A 13,406-nucleotide genomic window follows, 5' to 3' on the forward strand; every position below is an offset into this window, starting at 1 on the left:
GAAATAAAATGTTGACAAAATTTTCTATAGAAATAAGATTTTGACACAATTTTCTATAGAAATAAATTTTTCGAAAAATAATCTATAGAAATAAATTGTTGAAAAAATTTTCTACAGAAATAAAACTTTGTCAAAACTTTCTATAGAAATAAACATTTGATTAAATTTGCTATAGAAAAAAAAAAATTGGAAATAAAATTTTCTATAGAAATAATTTTTTTACAAAATTTTCTATAGGAATAAAAATTTGAAAAAATTTTCTATAGAAATAAAATTTCGAATAAATTTTCTACACCAATAAAAATTTGTCAACATTTTCTATAGAAATAAAAATTTTATAAAATTTTCTATAGAAATAAAATTTTGACTAATTTTTCTATAGTATTTCTAATTGTTGACAGAATTCTCTATAAAAATAACATTTTCAAAAAATTTTTTATAGAAATAAAATTTTAACAAAATTTCCAATAGAAAAAAAATTTTGTCAAAATTTCCTATAGAAATAAAATTTTTACAAAATTTTCGCAGAAAAAAATTTTGTCAAAATTTTCTATACAAATAAATTTTTGACAAAATTTTCTATAGAAATAAAAATTTGATAAAATTTTCTATAGAAATAAAATTTTGACAAAATTTTAAATGGAAATAAAATTTTGACAAAATTTTCTATAGAAATAAAAATTTCATAAAATTTTCAATAGAACTAAAAATTTTATAAAATATTCTATAGAAACAAAATTTGGACTAAATTTGCTGTATTATTTCTAAAGTATTTCTAATGGTTGACAGAATTCTCCATAAAAATAAAATTTTCAAAAAATTTTTCATAGAAATAAAATTTTGTCAAAATTTTCTACAAAAATAAAATTTTGACAAAATTTCCTATAGAAATAAAATGTTGATAAAATTTCCTTTATAAATAAAATTTTTACAAAATTTTCGCAGAAATAAAATTTTGTCAAAATTTTCTATACAAATAAATTTTTGACAAAATTTTCTAGAAATAAAAATTTTATAAAATTGTCCATGGAAATAAAATTTTGACAAAATTTTCCATAGAAATAAGATTTTGACAAAATTTTCTATAGAAATAAAATTTTGACAAAATTTGCTATAGAACTACAATTTTGACAAAATTTTGTATGGAAATCAAATTTTCGAATCTATAGAAATAAATTGTTGACAAAATTTTCTACAAAAATAAAATTTTGTCAAAAGTTTCTATAGAAATAAAAATTTGATTAAATTTGCTACACACAAAAAATTTATTTCTGATTCAATCACGAAATTAATTGATCCAATTAATTTTTAATTGAAATGTCTTCAATCACAGAAATGATAGTATCAATTAAAAAATTAATTGAAGGTCAATTAAAAAGTTAATTGATCCAATTAAAAAATTAATTGATACTATTATTTTTGTAATTGATTTTTGTTTCAATTAAAAAATTTGTTGAATCAATTAAATTTTTAATTGAATATTTTTTAAAACTCAATTAAAATTTTGTTTGGAAAAATGTTCGTGAAATTTTTTTGTGTGTATAGAAAAAAAAGTTGATAAAATTTTCCAGGGAAATAAAATTTTGACAAAATTTTCTATAGAAATAAAATTTTAACAAAATTTACTATAGAACTAAAATTTTGTATAGAAATAAAATTTTCAAAAAATAATCTATAGAAATAAATTGTTGATAAAATTTTCTATAGAAATAAATTTTTTATAAAATTTTCTATAGAAATAAGATTTTGAAAAAACTCTCTATAGAACTAAAATGTTGACAAAATTTTGTATAGAAATAAAATTTTGACAAAATTTTGTATAGAAATAAAATTTTGACAAAATTTTGTATACAAATAAATTGTTGACAAAATTTTCTATAGAAATAAATTCAGAAACGTCTTGCAGTCTGTAGGGCTTTGCCCAAATAAATTTGACAAACATACTTTTCCTGTGTTGGTTAAGCTACTCTTATAGTTTAGTCAACGCAATGGTTTTAAAGCTGAGATCAAAATAACAAATATGAAATAAAATTTTCAAAAAATGTTCTATAGAGTATAGTATAGAAATTATAGTATAGAAATAAAAATTTGATAAAATTTTCTATGGAAATAAAATTTTGACAAAATTTACTATAGAAATAAAATTTTCAAAAAATAATCTATAGAAATACATTGTTAACAAAGTTTTCTACAGAAATAACATTTTGTCAATATTTTCTATAGAAATAAAAATTTGATAAAATTTGCTGTAGAAATAAAAATTTGATAAAATTTTCTATAGAAATAAAAATTTGATAAAATTTTCTATAGAAATAAAATTTTCAAAAAATGCTCAATAGAAATAAATTGTTGACAGAATTCTCTGTAAAAAAAAATTGAAAACAAATTTTATAGAAATAAAATTAAAAAATTACTATCTATCAAACCCTTTTTCGGAAGGTTCAAGTGTAATTCACTTTGGGTTGAGTGAATTTCCCGAATTTATTCTGATAATTGGTTAGTAGTTTTGCTGCAAGTAGAGGATGCTGATGAGGAATGTGGTAATTCCGAAACAGCTGTACATCCAACCATCTTGCTGTCTATAGGGCTTTACCCAAATAAATTTGACAAGCATACTTTTCCTCTTTTGGTTAAGCTACACTTGTAGTTTAGTCAATGCATGGCTTTAAGCTTAGATCAAAAACAACAATAATAAATAAAATTTTGACAAAATTTTCTATAGAACTAAAATGTTGACTAAATTTTGTATAGAAATAAAATTGTGACATTTTTACAAAATTTTCGCAGAAATAAAATTGTTACAAAATTTTCTGCCGAAATAAAATTTTGACAACATTTTCTATAGAAATAAAATTTTGCAAAATATTTTTTTTTTAGAAAATCTTAAAAAATGTACAGTTTTAATACTTGTCGTCAACATAATTTATCATCCCTGCTTTTCAAGCGTTAACCTCTCCAAAATTGCAAAAAGTTTTTTCTCTATCCGTTAATAATTCGAATAGTCAATTTTTCGATTTCTCTTGCAATCCTATGTATAATGCATATAAGTGCCAAATAAATATAAGATAACCTGCATACCATTTGTCTCCTTTATGAGAACCACTGTGAAACAACTATGGAACGATGGTTTTTGCTGATGAGAATGATGGTATAGATGGCAGCATCATGCTATGTGATGATGATTTTTTTTTTGGTATGAATTCATGAACATGCAAATGCCAAAATGTATCAAATTTCACATACAATCATCATAAGAATCGGAAAAATAAGAGAAAAAAAATTAAGCACACAGCAAAAGAACTCTAACACCGCCAACAATGAGAATAACACCAACACCTTTACACATTGCTTGCTTAATGCAACATTAACAGATATTGCGATAATCTAAGCGGAATAATGCAAACAATTGCAGATATGAGTAGGACGTTCACGGACCTGAATTGGGGAGTAAAAGGTATTAAAATCCGGTAACTAATCAAGGAATCAACCAATTGACCATCTTAATCTAATATTTTTTACGGTGTTTCCTCATTAAAATAATAAAAATTACCCAAGATAAATTTGACCGTAATACACTTTAGGGATTCATAATTGTATTTAATTCTAGTAATTCCTCATACGTATATTATTTATTTATATTTTTGATGTCTCATAATAGCCAACATAAAAGGGTTGATATTCACTGAAACCTTGTCAAAGTCTGGTGGTTTTCGAATATGTCAATCATTCAGTCATTCGTTTTCTCAATCTCAATTGCAAATTTTCGCACACTAAATATAACTTCTCGGAGTATGCATTTGCCAAAATTCATCACAACCAACGTTGGAAACATGGAAATTTATGGCATACTCTAATTTCACTTTCAAATTCAGGCATCATGTCAACGAATTTCGTGACACACATGTCATTTGAATGCCTTCTCCAAGAAGGAGGCCTTGTAGTAGTCATCATAAAGGTGCTAAGCCATACAAATAAGAAAGAACCGACCAAAAAACAGGGATCTTATTTTGACACTTTTCTGTGCAACAATGTCCAAGACGACAAACGTCGACAATTTGCCTGGCCAAATGAAATTTAGATGCCACACAAGATTCAATGACGAACTAGCGAAGGAAAAAAGACTAAAAACTACACCACACATGGTGACTTTTTCTTTCCTTCGGACAGGGTAGTGATGGTGTTTGCTAATACGAGGCAGGGAGTTTACTTTTCTATGAATGATAGTCTGAATTAAAAAATTGATTTTTAGAATTGTTCAAAATTTTTGCAAGACCTAAGGACTTTTGAGTGGTTTTTAGATAAATCGAAGCCAACTTTTTAGCCAATTTTAATTTTTTAAAGAAAAAAATAAAAAAATAAAGAACAAAATTGAACGCAGTTCATCAAGTGTGAACGTCTGTGGACGAAGTCGTAAACTTTTCGTTTTGATTTTTCGTAAACGCTTCTTTTTCATTTCTTTACCGTCTGTTCATGGATTTGTAGCTTTGCCACTATGTTGGTTGTTGATATGTATTGTAACCAACTTCATGTTCCTATCATTTCTAAACCGTACATTTCGTAGCCAACAGACCGTACATCTCGTACCAGAGACAGTTCTTATTATTATTTCCTAGCTTAGTCAAGCATATTGATCTATTGCATGTAGAAGAATAGCTTTTGATGATGGAAATCAAGCGTGACATTTGGTTGGAAACCACAAGTGGGTATCATTGGAGCCTTTTAGTATTTAAATCTGAATAAACCTTTTGATTATACGTGCAAAAAAAAATTATTTCCCTCCCAATTTTAAATTATAGACAAACAAATGTGGTTTCCAATTTTCATTTTGCTGTAAGGAAGTTTTTTTTTTTTTAAAGAAAAGTATATACTTTTTGAGATAAACGTCGATTCTTTTATAGGATGTAAAATTAATTTCATAAACACTAACTCAAAAAAAAAAAATATTTTCTGGCTGATAGCTTCTACCTTCACAATTTTCTCAATTCCACGAGATGTTTTAGTTTCTATATTTTTTTTTTTATAATTTTTTTTTTTTAATTATAGCTTTTGCCTGAACGGAAAATCGAACCGCGGACCATGTAGTTTGTAAGCCAACACACAATCCACTAGGCTACGTAGCTGTTATTGTCATCAACAGACAATTATCGCTTTAGCCATCAATGCACAAGCAACGTAAACAGACAAACAGTTATATTTATATAAATAGCATAGTTTTGGGCGCCCACGAGCCGATGTAAGGAAACTTCATTTAGCAGAAACATACATGTAGTTGGTCACCGTGGAGCAATGACGTGGAGCATACGCGCCTTACATACAAAAGCTCGTGGGTCAACCCCTGTTTCGATCGAACATTTACATATATTCCAAAAATGTTCGGAAAATTCCGAAGAGATGTTCGATATTACATACATTAAATTTTTAATATAATTCGAAGAGAAACTTTGAGAGAAAGATATATATGGGCAGGCAATCATTTGGTTCGAAGTGCTTCGTGCTCGAGCAACTTTTTTTGGATTTGAAAAAAAAAAAAAATTGTCAAAATTTTATTTGTAAAGAAAATTTTGTCAACATCATAGAAAATTCTGTAAAATTAAACCTTTAAAAATTTTGTTACTCCAGAAAATTTTGTAAAAGTTTGTTTCTATAGCAGCATTTGCCAAAATTTGTTTTTGGAAAAAAATATTTGTATGGGAAAATTTTGTCAATAATTTTTCTATAGTAAATTTTCTCAAAATTATATTTCTCCGCAAAATTTTGATAATTTTTTATTTTTATAGAAACTTTGGTGTACATCTTATTTCTATATTTTTTTGTATATAAAATTTTGTAAAATTTTTTAGAAAAAACTTTGTTCAAATTTGCCAAAATTTTATTTCCATAGAAAATTTTGCCAAATTTTTATTTCTATGTAAACTTTTGTCAACATTTTATTTCCAAAGCAAATTTTTTCAAAATTTTATTTCTAAAGAAAATTTTGTCAAAATTATATTTCCCTAAAAACCTTTGTAAAAATTTTGTAAAATTTTATTGCTATTGCAACTTTTGCCAAAATTTGTTTTTGGAAAAAATATTTGTATGAGGAAACTTTGTCATTTATTTTTTTCTTTAGTAAAATTTCTCAAAATTTTATTTCTCCGGGAAACTTTGATAATTTTTGATTTGTATAGGAACTTTGGTGAAAATCTAATTTCTGTAGAACATATTGTCAATTTTTTTTTGTATAGAAAATTTTGTAAAATTTTTTAGAAAAATTTTGTCAAAATTTGCAAAAATTTTATTTCTATAGACAATTTTATCAACAAATTTTTTTTTTATAGAAAATTTTGTCAAAAAAAATTTTTTTTTTCTACAGAAAATTTTGATAAATTTTTTTGTCAAAAAAATTTTGTCAATATTTTGTTACTCTAGAAATTTTTGTCAAAAATTTATTTCTATATAAAATTTTGCCAAAATCGTATTTTTATAGAAAAATCGTGGTGATCTTGCAATATCAGTTGGCGCACAGCATCATTAGGTTAGGTGAGGTTTCACCACATTGGTGAACTTCTCTCTTATCACTGAGTGCTGCCCGATTCCATGTTAAGCTCAATGACAAGGGACCTCCTATTTATAGCCGAATCCGACGGGGTTCCACATTGCAGTGAAACCACTTAGAGAAGCTTTGAAAACCTCAGAAATGTCACCAGCATTACTGAGGTGGGATAATCCAGCTCTGAAAAACTTTTTGGTGTTCGGTCGTAGCAGAAATCGAACCCACGACCTTGTGTATGCAAGGCGGGCATGCACCACGGTGGCTCCCAAACACTAGTCCTTGAAAAAGCCTCATCGTCAAAAATAGAATTAACTTCAGATATTCACTTTTGTTGAGTTAATCCAAGTCAATTCAAGTTGTAAAAAATATCCGCAGGAAAATGTCCACAATTTAATCCCTTCTTTGGGCGAGAGACTCTTACACCATTCGAAAAAAAAGAAACAAATCACATCAGGATAATAATGACTCTATAATTAGACTTTCCACACCTAACACACCTATCTCGCAATTTATTATATAATTTTCAAAAGTATTCGTCTTTTAGCCTTTCTTCAAATCCCAAACAAACTCCCAAAGATAGGAGAAGAAGGAAGACGACGAAAACGGTATAAGTTTGATTTATGGTCAATTGTCAAATTATCCTTGATAAGTCATTAATATTTTTTGTGTGTATTAAATTATTTTTGTGGTTAGACAAAGTGTCCGTCTGTCCGTCCGTAGTCTCATAATAATTCTACCCGATACAGCTGGCCGACCGAGCGTCTGGTATGGGAACTCTAAAGTAGGTGTCGTTTGGTGTTAGCATGAAAATGAGACTTTCGAAGGTGAATCTGGTGGGGATGCATTTCAACTCATCTACGTTCAGTTTATTTCATTTGAAACTATGGACGGATTATTGTGATTGTGTGGTTGTGGTGCTGGTGTTGTTTGGTGAAATATAATTGTGTTACCGCTTTGTCCGTCCTCCGTCCATTCGCCTGTTCGTCCAACTATGGCTGTGGCTATATTCTTGGTATATCTTTTTGGCCTTTGGTGTTATGAAATCACCATAATACTTATGATGGTACTTTGAGTGTAATTCTTGATTTTTTGTTTGTTTGTGAGTTTTTTTTCTGATTTTGGGATGAACCATGAACGACTCGGATTTCTTATTCTCGTTGTATTAACTTGTTGAATTAAGAATATCTGTTTGTCCGTCTGTCTATCTGTCCCACTCGGACATTTGTTGTATTTTTGTGGAATTCTTGTTGTAAATTAAATTTATGTTTATTTGGTGTCCATCGCATGCCCATTCAACAAGCCAAACATCGAGCCATCCTACCAGGCAGTCAGTCCGTCACCATCACAGCCATTCTCTGATGATTATCTTATGATTATGTTTATTTTTATTGTAGTTTGCTGTATTTTTTTTTTTCAACTTCAACAACTTCAGATTTTCAGATACATTTTCAGGTATGTATGACGAAGATATGCTGGTTGTTTGATGCTAACTTTAATGTGGTACAATGGGTTCAATCGTGAAAAACCGTGATTGTAATTGAGAAGGGATATCTTTTAGATAATGCAAAAATACTGAGTAAGATCTTAGCCACATAAAATATATACCGATCGACTCAGAATCACCTCCTCAGCCAATCAAGTCCAAAATAATTTACCAAAATTTGGAGAAAAGATCTTATTTTTTCAAAATACTATTTCTATATAAAATTTTGTCAAAATTTTATTGCTAAAAACTATCAAAATTTTAATTCTTTAGAAAATTGTGTAAATATTTTATTTTTATAGAAAATTTTGTAAAAATTTTATTTTTACAGAAAATGTTGTCAAAATACTATTTCTAGAGAAAATTTTGTCAAAATTTTATTTCTATAGAAAAATTTGTCAAGATTTTATTGCTAAAGAAAATTTTGTCAAAATTTTAATTCTATAAAAAATTTTGTAAACATTTTATATCGACTCACAATCTCCTCCTCAGCCAATCGAGTCCAAAATAATTTACCAAAATTTGGAGAAAATTTTACCACAAAAAATTCTTATTTTTTCAAAATATTATTTCTTTAGAAAATTTGGTTAAAATTTTATTTACATAGACAATTTTGTAAACATTTTATTTTTATAGAAAATTTTGTAAAAATTTTATTTTTAGAGAAAATGTTGTCAAGATATTATTTCTAAAGAAATTTTTGTCAAAATTTTATTTCTATAGAAAAATTTGTGAAGATTTTATTGCTAAAGAAAAATTTGTCAACATTTTAATTCTGTAGAAAATTTTGTAAACATTTTGTTTATATAGAAAAGTTTGTCAAAATTTTATTCCTATAGAGAATTTTGTAAAAATTTTATTTCTAGAGAAAATTTATTCAAAATTGTATTTTTACAGAAAATTTTGTCAAAATATTATTTATAGAGAAAAATTTTTCAACAATTTTTTTCTATAGATTATTTTTTGAAAATTTTATTTCTATAAAAATTTTTGTCAACATTTTAATTCTATAGAAAATTTTGTAAACATTTTATTTCTGTAGATAATTTTCTCAATCTTTTATTTCTGCAGAAAATGTAGGCAAAATTTTATTCTTTTTTAAATGTTGTCAAAATTTTATTTCTATAGAAAATTTTGTCAAAATTTAATTTCTATAGAAAATTTTGTCATCATTTTAATTCTGTAAAAAATTTTGTAAACATTTGTTTTTTATATAAAATTTTGTAAAAATTTAATTTTTACAGAAAATGTTGTCAAAATATTATTTCTAGAGAAAAATTTGTCAAAATTTATATTGAAAAGTTCGTCAAAATTTTATTTCTATAGAAAATATTGCCAAGATTTTATTTGTAAAGAAAATTTTGTCAAAATTGTATTTATATAGACGATTTTGTAAACAATTTATTTCTATTGAAAATTTTGTCAAAATTTTATTTCTATTGAAATTTTTGTCAAGATTTTATTTCTAAAGAAAATTTCGTCAAAATTGTATTTCTATAAAAAATTTTTCCAAAATTTTATTTCTATAGAAAATTTTGTCAAGATTAAAAAAAAACATGCCAACAGTTTATTTCTTTAGAAAATTATGTTAAAATTTTATTTCTATAATAAATTTTGTCAGGTTTTATTTCTATAAAAATTTTTGTCAACATTAAAAATGTTGTCAAAATTGTATTTCTATTGAAAAATTTGTCAAAATTTTATTTCTATAAAAATTTTTCTCAACATTTTATGTCTATAGAAAATTTTGTCAAAATTTCATTTCTATAGAAAATTTTGTCAAGTTTTATTTCTATAAAAATTTTTGTCAACATTTTATGTCTATAGAAAATTTTGTCAACATTTTATTTCTATAGAAAATGTTGTCAAAATTTTATTTCTATAGATTATATTGTCAAAATTTTATTTCTATTGAAGTTTTTGTCAAAATTTTATTTCTATAGAAAATTTTGTCAAAATTGTATTTGTATAAAAAATTTTGTCAAAATTTTATTTTTATAGAAAATTTTGTCAGGATGTTATTTTATTTTAAATTTTATCAAAATTTTATTTCTATAGGAAACTTTGTCAAGATTAAAAAAAAATTGCCAACATTTTATTTCGTTAGAAAATTTTGTCAAAATTTTATTTCTATAGTAAATTTTTCAAGTTTTATTTCGATAAAAATTGTTGTCAACATTTTATGTTTATAGAAATTTTTTCAAAATTTTATTTCTATAGAAAATTTTGTCAAAAGTTTATTTCTACCGAAAATGTTGTCAAAATTTTATTACTATAGAAAATTTTGTCTAAACTTGGTATGGATTTTTCATGAACGCTCAAACTAATGACGATTTCGATTTGCAACATTCTCGAAATTTATTGCCCATTATGAAAGACACTGTCATAGATTTTTGATCCTGTATCCATCACAATAGTATGAATTAACAAAAACTTTGAAATGACACTATCATTTGAGCGAAAATACAATGAGTTAAAAAGTAGAGTAACGCCAGGGCAACATATTTTTTTTTGCGAAACGGAAACGCCCTTAGGCTCCTGACTCCTATCTGATGACGATTTTGCAATATCTTTTTTCCCCCTCGTGTATAAGTCCTACTTAAATTAAATTATTTACATTTCGATTAAATTACCCACTGTTGTAATTTTTTGATTGGACATTGAAGTTTAAATGATCTGGGGTTTTTAATACTGAAGTCGATTACATTGCTCTTTGCATATTTGTCACTTTTTGGAATGCTTCACTAACCAATTCGCCCATTCTATAAACAATATGGATTGTGGCTGACTTGGATCGCTCTATGGACGGATGGATGGATGAATGGTTGAAGGTAGTATGTAAACATATGTAATGTGATATTTAATTTAAAACTTAACTCTACTCTACCCGCTTGTGTCCATAATTTCTGTTTGTGTTGTTTTTTTTTCTGTCTGATTTTGGATTTCTGATTCATGTTTGATTTTTTGTTTTTATTTGAAGAGAGGGAGATATATTCCAGATTTTGTAAAACGAGTTGAATGTTCTTCAGTCCGCAGTATACACGCTTGAGAAGAGGATTTTGTTTGACTTCTACTCTGTGGCCGTTGTGTTTGTTTTTTATTTAAGAGGCCCCCGTAAATTATTTGTAATCTGGTCAAATCAAGAGAGTCTCTTCTTGGTCCCTTGGAAAAGTGTGAATATTGTATTTCAATGAGCTTTGATATTTCCATAAATGAATTTTACTTTGTGTCCATTCGATTGTTAAGTTAAATTATTGTGAGTGAGAAATTTACGAAATAATATGGGTGGATATCTTTTCAATCTACAGACATTAAATTGATTGAAATCTTCATAAAAAATTAATACCCATATTTCTGGGAAATCTTTGTTTTTAACAAATTCTTTTGAAAGGGCTTAAATATTGGAAAGTAAATGCCAATGGAGGCATTCATTTTAGCAATACGGATAAACATATTAACCCAATAAAATGATCACGATTTATAACTTATACCATTATTATATACTGATGCACTCGCAATCTTTTAGTTGAGTCACTCTAAATATCCGTCTGTCCATATCAGATATTTAATTGTCTAGTGGCTGATCGGCGAACCTTCAATGAAGAGTTGTATTCTTATCAGTCAAGAGCAATGCAATACTTCAAAGATGTCACTCCCAACGGATAAGTTCTATCATTTTGATCTCGAAATGTTGACATAAACAGTCTTCTTCTCTCCTTCACAAACTTAGAATAAATGTGTGGATGATGTGACACCAACAGTCAGAGAAATATTTCCAGTTACAATTAACAATATACCCCCACACACAGAAAATGATCACTCCAAACACGTTTTAAGAGCATACCGTTACTCTTTTCTGGATGGACACGTTTTTTCGATTATCTTGTCCACCTCGTCGAAAATTTAAAACTAAGAGATAATGTACAGTGTGGGTAGAAAAGGTTCTCGTATGCGTTTCTCAGAAGTTAGCATCATCTCCCACTGCTCTGCGGTTTTTTGGTCTATTTCCATTCTTGAGATTATCAACACTTTGGTTTTTTAGTGCGAACCTTACTCTCCAAAATGCCCCATGCTCAAAAGTCCAACGGATTCAGATCCGGAGATTTTGGTTGGCATTGTCCGGTAGAAATGAAGCGATTAATCTTCGTTTTAAGTCATTCTTGACGAGTGAGTGCTGAGTGAAATAGAGCCGAGTCCTCCTCGAAATTGTTGTCTGTGCAAGGCTTCAATACTGCCTTTAGGAGACACCGCGGGCGATAAATAGAGCGGGGAGCGATTATCGGTCGCTACGGCGGCCCATATTATTACCTTTAGCTGCGCTGAATTCTGGTGTCCAATCGAAGGTGTACATTTTCCGTTGACCTCTTCGGCAAATAAACCCGATCATTTTGTTTGTTCACAAATTACTGGAATGTGTTTCCATCACGATTGCCACTCGAGCCAAAAATAACATACCAACAGTTGGAGAAAATTTTACCGAAAAACTACCATACAAAAAAATTTTATTTTTCAAAATTTTATTTCTAAAGAAAATTATGTCCAAATTTTATTTATATAGAAAATTTTGTCAAAATTTTATTTCTATAGAAAATTTTGTAAAAATTTTATTTCTAAAGAAAATTATGTCCAAATTTTATTTATATAGAAAATTTATGAAATATCTCTTAGTTGGAGAGGAATATTTGGCAAAATCTACCAAAACATAAAGAATTCTACCAATCTACCAAACAGTACGAAATCTACTATTTTTGGTAGAATTCTACCAACTGTGAAAACCGTGTTTGCCATGGAAGAAAACAAAAATCCATAACTGGCCGTTATCATGCAAGCGAAAATGACTTCTGGGTCTATCCAGTCTTAAATTTTTTTGTGTATCAGTGAGCTCTTTTTGGAACTTCAACGAGCATGGACTGAAATTTTTCAATATGTGTTGTATTCAGTCTCGTAATATGTTCAGCTCACCAGTCGGTTGTTTTACCACTGCGGCGTGGAGTTCGCTAAAATCTATTATTTACTTTTAGGATCATTTGTGGACGAACAAAAAGATAGTTCGTCCATTTGTAAAAATCACACTATCACTCTTGAATTCTATTACAAATAACTTTATTTCTGAAGATATTAACTACCAAAGAAAAACAAATTGTCAGCTGTCAGACGAGTGGTTTGGAGTTGTTAGCAACCTGAAGTTTGTTGCAATACATGTCAGGCACCCTGTGTGTGGTCTGTATATGGCAATCCGTTACAAGGATATATTTTTAAAGAAACCTATTTGATTCCGGTTGGTTATTTTAGGCTCAATTAGACTATTCAATCCTTTGAGAAGCCACAGTTGTTGAACTTCTCTCTCATCAGTGTGTGTTGCCTGATTCGAAGTTTAGCTCAATGACAAGC

Source organism: Haematobia irritans, chromosome 1 (assembly GCF_050003625.1).
Source record: "Haematobia irritans isolate KBUSLIRL chromosome 1, ASM5000362v1, whole genome shotgun sequence".
Classification (NCBI taxonomy): Eukaryota; Metazoa; Arthropoda; class Insecta; order Diptera; family Muscidae; genus Haematobia; species Haematobia irritans.